This window comes from Anopheles merus, unplaced genomic scaffold (assembly GCF_017562075.2).
Source record: "Anopheles merus strain MAF unplaced genomic scaffold, AmerM5.1 LNR4000180, whole genome shotgun sequence".
Classification (NCBI taxonomy): domain Eukaryota; kingdom Metazoa; phylum Arthropoda; class Insecta; order Diptera; family Culicidae; genus Anopheles; species Anopheles merus.
The window spans coordinates 10,001-20,000 of record NW_024427760.1 but is presented as its reverse complement, the minus strand read 5'-3'; positions in this window follow the sequence as shown (position 1 = coordinate 20,000).

Genomic DNA, 10,000 nt, shown 5'->3' with positions numbered 1-10,000 from the left:
AATTTTCTTTCGATTATTTTATTTAAAAGTGCCTTAAGCAATTAAATAAATTTTAGCATCGCCTTCTGCGCATCTTTTTAAATAAGCTCTCGTTGACGACTTCGGCCGGAATCACTAGTGTTGTGTGTGTGTGTGTGTGTGTGAAAAAGTGAAGTGAAGTGATTCCGTGTCTTGATAACTCCGATCGCCCTTTGCATTAAGCCTTCTGCAATTAATAATTTATTCAATAAACCCACATTTTTCGTGCGGAAATTAGCATCGCCTTCAGCGTTTTCCATTTAACTGCCTTTTGTGGATTTTATTTAAATATAATTAACTTACTCCCAATTTAAATTAGCATCACCTTCAGTGTCCCATTAATAAACCATTTGTTTTAAATAAGCCTTCAGCATTTAAAATTGATTTAATTTTACTTAATTAAATTTATTTAGAATCGCCTTCAGTGAAAAAATCCTAAGCCTTCTGCAAATCAATTAATTAATAAATATTATTTAAAAAAAAAGTGCCTTAAGCAATATCATTTTGTAACGCCTTCAGCGCTTTCATAAAAAAAAACAGCTTTCGTCGACGACTTCGGCCGGAATCACTAGTGTTGTGTGTGTGTGTGAAAGTGAAGTGATTCCGTGTTTTGATAACTCCGATTGCTTTTTGTTCTAAGCCTTCTGCAATTTTAATTAATTTAATTCTACAAACCCACATTTGCCGTCGGGAATTTAGCATCGCCTTCAGCGTCTTTACCAAGTGCCTTCTGCAAACAAATAAAATAAATAATCAAGTTATATTAAATTAAATAAAAAGAATTGCCTTCTGCAACTAAAACAAATATATTTATTAAATAATTTAGCCTTTTGCACTAATAATTTATTCACAAAGAAATTCATTTGATTGCTTATTAGAATCGCCCTCAGCGCTTAAATACCTTTTCAAACCATTTAATTAACCTAGTTTAAATTTTATAATTAAAATTCACTTGCCAATTTCAATAAATTAATAGTAAAAGCATCGCCTTCAGCGTCCTATTTTAAATTAAACCTTCTGCATCAAGCATTCGTTGAGACTTCGGCCGGAATCACTAGTGTGTGTGTGTGGAAAGTGAAGTGCAGTGTTCTCGTGTTGACTGCTCCGATTGCCATAAGCCTTCTGCATTTGATTTAATTAAAATCAATTAATTTAATTTGCCTTTCTTTTAAATCCTTCTTCTCCATTGGGAAATTAGCATCGCCTTCAGCGTTGGAACAAAATTATTTTCAATAGTTGCCTTCTGCAAAATACTTCACAATTTTTATAAATTAATAATAATTATTAATAAACTGTTTGCCTTAAATAAACCAAATTAATTACATAAGCCTTCAGCAAATATATTTATTGAATTAAATTGCCCTCTGCAAAAAAAAAATTATTCAAAATCCTATAAGACAATTATTATTAGCATCGCCTTCTGCGTTCAATTAATAAATTAATTAATTAAGCCTTCTGCAAATAAGCTTTCGTTGAGCGGTCCACGAGAATACTTGTGCTAAGTGTGTGTTGTGTTCGAGACTCCCGGTTCCATCTGTTCCAGCGACGAGAAACATCGAGAGTTTTCAAACCGGCAAATAGTTTTAATTTTTATAGTGTAGAATTTGAAATCCCATTCACAACCTAACCAAATCTCAATTAGTTCCCCAACTAAACCATTATTATATAAAACTGCATTTATTTTCTTATTTCGATTCTTTCTCCCCCTCAGCATTAAATTTCATATTAAATATAAAACTAACAGTAGAAATAGGCAAAAAAATATATTACATAAATAATTCAAACCACCATTCGTAAAGTAGAATAATTCCAAACCCAGTAGAGCTAACAATTTAAATTTCAAAATCCATCCTAACAAAATTTCAAAACTCTCGTAAAGCTAACAAAATAATCTCCAATAACGGAGCATAGAGCAAGGTGACCGGAAACCCATTTTACCTGTAACCCGTAGCATAGCCAAAATAGAACGGGGGAAAATTCCCATTTTACCTGTAACGTTGAAGCACACACGTCTCCTCACGTAGTTTGTCACTTTTAAGCATTCCTAAATTTCATTCATTTCATTCATTTCATTCAAATCTCAAAATTTTGAAATAACTTTAACTCTGAAGAATTAAATTAACACTTACAAAGCCTTCCGCGATAATAATAATTAAACCAGTCCAATTACTTCCCGTTGGAAATTTTTTGTTTACTTAAAATATTAAAATATTATTTTATTCTTTTCCACTATTAATAAGAAAAAATCTTCATTTAAACAAGTCTTTTTATTAAAATTAATTAAATCGCCTTAAGCACAAAACAGCAAAATTAAGTAAATTCCTCTTCTTTAATACATTGCTATAGCATACTTCAATTTCATACCATCAATTTAATTACACTACTACAATCAATCTCAATTCTTATATACATCTTTAAACTTGATATAAATTATTTTAAAATTCAATTTAACAAACTCAGTTGCTTCATTACAATTCTTCACCTTTTAAATTAATGGCAATACGATCTCCCAATCCATAACCCTTAACAAGTAGAAATATATTAAATCACTTAGTTATTCCTTTTCTCCCGGTTTAAGCATTCCTAAACTTCATTCATTTCATTATTTCATTCATATCACAAATATTTAAATAACTTAAACTCCAAAGAATTAAATCTACACATACAAAGCCTTCCGCTATAATAATTATATTTACACTAGTTCAATTACTTTCCGTCGGCAAATATCTTTCAATTAAATTATTTAAATATTATTTTATACTTTTCAAACATTTATTCAATTAAACAAGCTTTCAATTAAAAAATTAAATTGCCTTCCGCGAAACTCATCAAATTAAATAATCTCAATTTCAATTCGTTGCTTCATTATTGCCATAGCAAACTTTCATTTAAACCATCAATTTAATTTCCTTATACAATCATTCTCAATCCATTAATACATCTTCATACTTAATATAAATTAATTTATAATTCAATTTTAATAACTCGTTTGCCTAAATTACAATTCTCCACCTTTTTAATTATTGACAATACGTTCTCTCCATCCAAAACCCCTTAACAAGTAGAAGTTCATTAAATCACGTAGCTATTTTTCCCCGGTTGTTTGCATGTCTAATAATAATTAATAATTCTTATTTTGAAAGTTGAGCAATAATTTTAAAGATTTATATTAAAGCCCCATACCATTTTGACATTAAATTTAATTAATTGACACTTGCAATTGATTAATTAATTATACTCAAACATTTAAATTAAATAAACTCACTTTTACTCAAGGGTTCTTAAATACTTTCATTAAATACTTTACTACTTTTATCTGCCGGCCCGATCCCACAAGAACGATTTAATATACAATAACAAAAGATTAAAAAATCAATTAATACTTTTAAAGCCATACTCCATAAATAATTCTTATATTAGTTGACTCAATATTTTAATTATCCATGCAGACCTCATATTCAATTTAAACTAAATCCTATTTTATTATTGCTTTGCTTATCATTATATTCATTCAAAGTAGAACTGAATATTTAAATTTAAAGAATCCATCCTAACAAAATTTCAAAACTCTCGTAAAGCTAACAAAATAATCTCCAATAACGGAGCATAGAGCAAGGTGACCGGAAACCCATTTTACCTGTAACCCGTAGCATAGCCAAAATAGAACGGGGGAAAATTCCCATTTTACCTGTAACGTTGAAGCACACACGTCTCCTCACGTAGTTTGTCACTTTTAAGCATTCCTAAATTTCATTCATTTCATTCATTTCATTCAAATCTCAAAATTTTGAAATAACTAAAATTCTGAAGAATTAAATTTAATACACCAAGCCTTCCGCGATAATAATAATATTTACACTAGTTCAGTTACTTTCCGTTGGCAATTTTATTTCAATTAAATCATTTAAATATTATTTTATTCTTTATAATCATATATATAAATATATATTATTCAAACAAGTCATTCATTTAATAATATATTGACATCGCCTTCAGCGCAATAATACACAAATATATATTCTTGCTTTTAATTTCATTGCTTCATCATTTTTAAGCATAATTTCCATTACAAGCCATTTAAATCATTTCCCTTAACACCCAATATTAATTCCACTTGACATTAGTTTCAATCTAAATTCATTTCCAAATAGAAATTTATTTAATCACGTAGTTATTATTTCATCCCGGTCCTCTGCATGTTTATTAAAAATAAATTAGTTTTTCGATTTGAATAGTTTTTAAATTAATTAAATAGATTTATTTACATTATCAAATTAACAGCTAACCACTTGACATCAAACGTTGACACATTATCAATTGACATCTCAATATTTCTGACAAGTGACGTCACGTCGACATTTTAATTGGTTGACAATTATTACTTAAATTAATTAACAGTCGTAACGGAAAAATTTAATAATATTCAAACATTTAATTTAAATTTAACTCACTTTTGCCTAAAATTCTAAATTATTTAATTTAAATAATTCATATAAATATTTTTTTTTTTTTTGCTGGCATCCTTAAAATAAACATATTTTTATTATTAATATCCAAAATCACTTGATTGACAATAGAAATTTATAAATTAAACTCCTAATTTTTTGAATAATCATCATAACACTTGAAACATTTCTTTTAAATATCCACATAGAAATTATATTCGATTTAAATTAATTATTATTAATTCCTTGCCGATTTCTAACATCTTCATATTTAATTAAACCGTTTGGTTAGATTTATATCAGCACTCTTGACATAAAACGTCATTTTCATTTGACAATAAACAATTCTGACATCTTTTTTACACCTGACATTGACATTAAATAGACTGACAGCTTTTTAAATAAAACAATCTTAATTTTCAATTTATTAAGCTTGATACCTTATAAAATAATTATCGGAATTCCTTCCCCCCTTCTTACCACTCAAAAAAAAAAGAGCCCCCTTCACTTTTATTTAACTTAAATCCAATCGAAATTACCTTATACACTCTCTCAATGTATTCTTTGACATTTAAATAATTGATGCTATTCATTTATGACTAATCTTGCTAAATTAAACTAACTCAATTTAAATTTCCTTGTTTGTTACAATATTATAATTTTTAAAATAGCTTCTGTTTAATTTAATAACAAACGTGACATTAAATTTTCGACCTTTGACAATTGACCCTAGACAATTGACAACCAATAATAATTTGTTCAATTGACACTTAATCAGGCCTGACAAATTAATTAATTACGTGACTGACATTTACATTAAACGTTCAATAACACCGACAAAAAAAAACTATTGACAGTTTATATACAGCGCGAAATCTATTGACATCTCGCGTCAAAACACGACAATTATTTTAATTTTCCTTCTTAATTATCATAAATTAACATTAAAATCCCTCCTGAATCGACACTCCGTAGTTACATCATCCCAAAGTATCCTAAATTATTCAATCAATTAATTAAAATTTTGCCAGTCCCTTTAGAAAATCAGTAGACAGTCATAAATAACTCCATAGAAATTAACCATAGAAATTAACGGTAGAAAAATGGTGATGAATACACGCTCCACTTTACTTCGTAGAAATAGTCCCTCAAAGGCAGGAACCAGTAGATATTCCACCCGCCGTAGCTCACTGGGAACGATGTCCCCGTCTAAGGCTTCGGCCACCAGCTTTGGTAGACGGGCATCAACAAACCAGCTGATAGCCCCCAAGGCGATGGCACCTGCCCTACGAAGAGCTTCTTCGGTAGAGGTGGAGGGGAAAGCAAAAAGGGTATCTGTTCTCCCGCAGATCGCGGAAGACAGCCAAGGGGAGGGTTCCAAGGCAGGGCAAACATATGACAGGAAATTTTTCGCAACTGCATATCCAGCAGATTCCAATCCCATGGGCCCATTGCAGAAAGCAAAACATGAGCTCATGCTGTTTATCAGGGACACCGTGAAGCACAGGGCTATTTTAGCAAAAACGCCCCAATTTTCTGATTGGGAACAGCGTATAGGCTCAGTATTGGCCCTGTTGCACAACCTTCCAGCATTTTGGCTAGGGGAGGCCGGGTCAGGAATTGATGTGGGAACGGGAACAGAGGATCTTGTGGTGGAGGATCCGGTTGTGGAGCAAGACTTGGGGCCTTTGGCAGGCCCTAATCAGGAGCAGCAACCGGGTTCCATTCCCTTGAATGAGTCTGACGTCACCAAATTCTTCACTGTTTTTGGGGGAATCATGCGGGAGATGTATGACATAATAGTTAGGGAAAACGAGGCCAAGACAGCAGGAAATAAGGAACAGGGACAACAGTTGGCAGGTCAAGGAGGGAAAAATAGCAAGAAAAAGGGAAAGGGTGGGAAGGGGGAAAATAGTAAGGTTGTTGCGGCAGAGGAACCGTTGGCAGGGGAAATTTTTTCAAGTGACCAGGGATCTGGACCACAAGGGGGGCAAGAGGGGCGCAAGAATGGCGGACGGTAAAGGGGAAGACTGCCGTGCGCCGGGAGAGGAGGAAGAGGAAGAAGCAGCGTGAAGCTGAGCAAGCAGCCAGCCTCGCCGCAAATACCCAACCTTCTGCTCCCCAACCCAAGCAAAAGCCGGCACCTGCCTTTAATCCCAGGGCCGGCAGAATGCCAAATGCTATTGAACTTGAATCAATTGGGGGATTCAAGTACGCGGACATGATGCCAATCCTTAGGGAAACGGTGAAAAAGGAGGATGTGCAGAGAATTCGCACAAACTTCAAGGGTCATCTACTCCTGGAATTAGCACCATTGTCGCACCAGGAAACGATGACCCTTTGGAGAGAGGTGTCCAAGGCTCTTGACGGCAAAGCCAAATGCCGACCGCGGACACCCTCAGTGCGGGTGAACTGCACCAACATTCCGCCTGGCACTTCATCCGAAGAAATTTCTTCGGAAATGAGTGCCGCGTTGGGCGTTGAAATTTTCAGCGACCAAATCACGACCGTAAAAACGCATTACGGTACGTTGGTCGCATTTTTCGATTGCCCAGCAATAGCGGTCACCGACCAGGCCCTTGCGAGGCAGTACACGGTTGGTTTCAGCAAATGCTGCAGGCTTCGGCTATTGGAACGCCGGCGGCAATGCTACCGGTGCTACGAATACGGGCATACTGCTGCCCGCTGCCGTGGCAAGGACCGTAGTAGCAAATGCCACCGTTGCGCAGAAGATAAGCACGAGGGTCCGTGCACTAGGGAGCGGAAGTGCTTGGGATGCCAGGGTCCGGATGCAATCGGGCACTCGCTGGGCCAGCGCAGTTGCCGCTACTTTGGAAAGGTAACCCCACAGCCCAGTCATGATTAGAGTGTTCCAACAGAACCTCAATCATGACCAAATGGCACAAGACTTGCTTTTGCAAAGTGCTCGTGCCGAGGGTTGTGATATTTTGATTCTCTCGGACCCCTATTGGGTGCCGAGTAATAACAGCAATTGGGTTACCGATACCACTGGCCGGGTTGCAGTGGTATCAGTTGGGGATTATCCTTTTCAGCGCATCATTGACAACCAACGCGAGGACTTCGTTGTGGTCGAGATGCGGGGAATTGTTTTCTGCTCCGTTTACCTACCACCCGTGGGTTCCGATTTGACTGTCGAGGAATACAAACGCAAATGGACCGAAATTGTGTCTGTACTCCCACGGAATCGGGACACCGTGATCGGGGGTGACGTAAACGCCTGGTCAGGTGCATGGGGGATGGAGCGAAGGCCAAACGATGGGGAAAGGGTATCTAGGGGGGGAGTTGTGATGGACGCGGCGGCCGCTTTGGGATTGGTTCTCCTAAACCAGGGCAACCAGAGCACTTGGATGGGGGGAAATGGCCGCAACTCCATAGTGGACGTGTCGTTTTGCAGCCCCTCTTTGGTAGGGGAAAATAATTGGCGCGTTTGTGACGAAACCCCAAGTGACCACAATACTATTAAGTTTGTGGTCGGCAGGGTTCCGAGACAGCGCGCCAATAACGTGGGACACTCAGCAGTGAATGGGGGAAGGTGGTCCACAAGATTCTTCGACAAGGATTTGTTCGTTGAAATCTTGAGGGACCAGGACATTTTTGGGCATGTTGCTACGGCAGAGGAGCTGACCCAGGCCATTACGGTGGCTTGTGACGGCACCATGCCTAGGCAACCCCCAAGGCGACAGGGCCGGCGTCCAGTTTATTGGTGGACGTCCGAGATTGATCGGTTGCGCAGCCATTTTCATGGAATGAAACGGCGGTTCAACCGGGCCCGGACCGAGGAGCAGCGCGAGGAAAGGCGTCAAATGAAGTCGGACGCACGCGCTGCCCTGGAACGGGCCGTCAAGCTCAGCAAGGACCAACACAAGCAGGATCTGCCGGAACAATTGGAACCGCACGGCTTTGGCCCTGCGTACCAAATCCGCAAGCAGCAGTGGGAAGGAGCTCGGGTTCCGATGGAACGGGATGCTAATAAGCTCCAGTTCATCGTGAATGAGCTCTTTCCCGAGCGTCCCCCGATGGAGTGGCCCGAGACGGAAGTAGGTGGGGATCCGATGGATCCGGTCTCGGAGGAGGAGTTGGCGGAAGAGTTGAAGGAGATTGCCCGCTCACTCAACCCCAAGAAAGCTCCAGGGGACGACAATATTCCGAATATGGCTGCAGCTGCGGCAATTATGGCTTTTCCTGCCGTTTTTGCCAAAAGCTATAAGCAGCTACTGGAGGCAGGCACTTTCCCCGACGCATGGAAGCGGCAGCAACTGGTGCTGCTTACCAAGTCGGGGAAACCACCTGGGGAGCCCTCGTCATACCGGCCCATTTGCTTGCTGAGTGTGTTGGGGAAAATTTTGGAGCGGTTGATTCAGCGGAGGCTGACAACCCACCTGGAGTCCACTGGGGGACTTTCGGATGCCCAATACGGTTTCCGTAAAGGGCGTTCGACCGTGGATGCCATCACTCGGGTGATGGATAACGGGAAAGTCGCTCTTGATAAAAAGCGAAAGGGGGATCGCCTCTGTGCGGTGGTAACGGTGGACGTCCGGAATGCCTTCAACTCGGCAAACTGGACAGCGATCGGCCAAGCTCTGCAGCGTAAAAACACTCCGCCTTATTTGCAGGCGTTGCTGCGGAACTATTTTATTGGCCGAACGCTCCACTACGATACGGATGAAGGAGTAGTGTCGAGGACTGTATCTGCTGGCGTTCCTCAGGGTTCGGTTCTAGGACCAACACTGTGGAACGTCATGTATGACGACCTACTCCGCTTGCCGCTCGAAGGACTACGAGCGGACATCATCGGGTTTGCTGACGACGTGGCCTTCACATTTTTGGGAAGGACCACGGAACAGGTCAGCGCGTTAGCAACGGCTAACCTGGAGAGGATCGAGCGGTGGTTGCAAGGAGTCGGTTTGGAACTTGCCCACCAAAAGACCGGGTTCATGATCTTTTGTACCCATCATGTCCCGCAGCTCGCAGAGCTACAAGCGGGCGGTCACTCGATCCAATCCACGGAAACGCTGAAATACCTGGGAGTGGACCTCTGCCGCAAACAGCACCACAGCCGGCATCTGGAGAGGGTGGTCAATAAGGCTTCACGGATTACGAATGCCTTGACCTGCCTGATGCCGAATAAGCGTGGTCCTAAGAGCCGCAGTAGGAGACAGCTCGTAAACGTCGGCAACAGTATCATCCGATACGGAGTTGCCACCTGGGGGCGATGGGTCTTAGACAAGGAGACCCATCGCAAATCGGTCCAAAGGGCGCATCGACCGGGGGCTCTCCGAGTCGCCAGCGCCTTCCAGACCGTATCCTATGATGCCGCTTGCGTTGTCGCCAACACCACCCCGTTAGTCCTCCTCATGCAGGAGGATATCCGCTGCCACGACGAAAAGGTAGCGAGTGGTGGCGTTCAATCGGACATACGGAAGCGACAACGGGAGGAAACGATGAGGCGCTGGCAGGACCAGTGGACAACGGGTGCAGGGCAACCAGGAGCACCAGGATTGAAGACGAGGAGACTG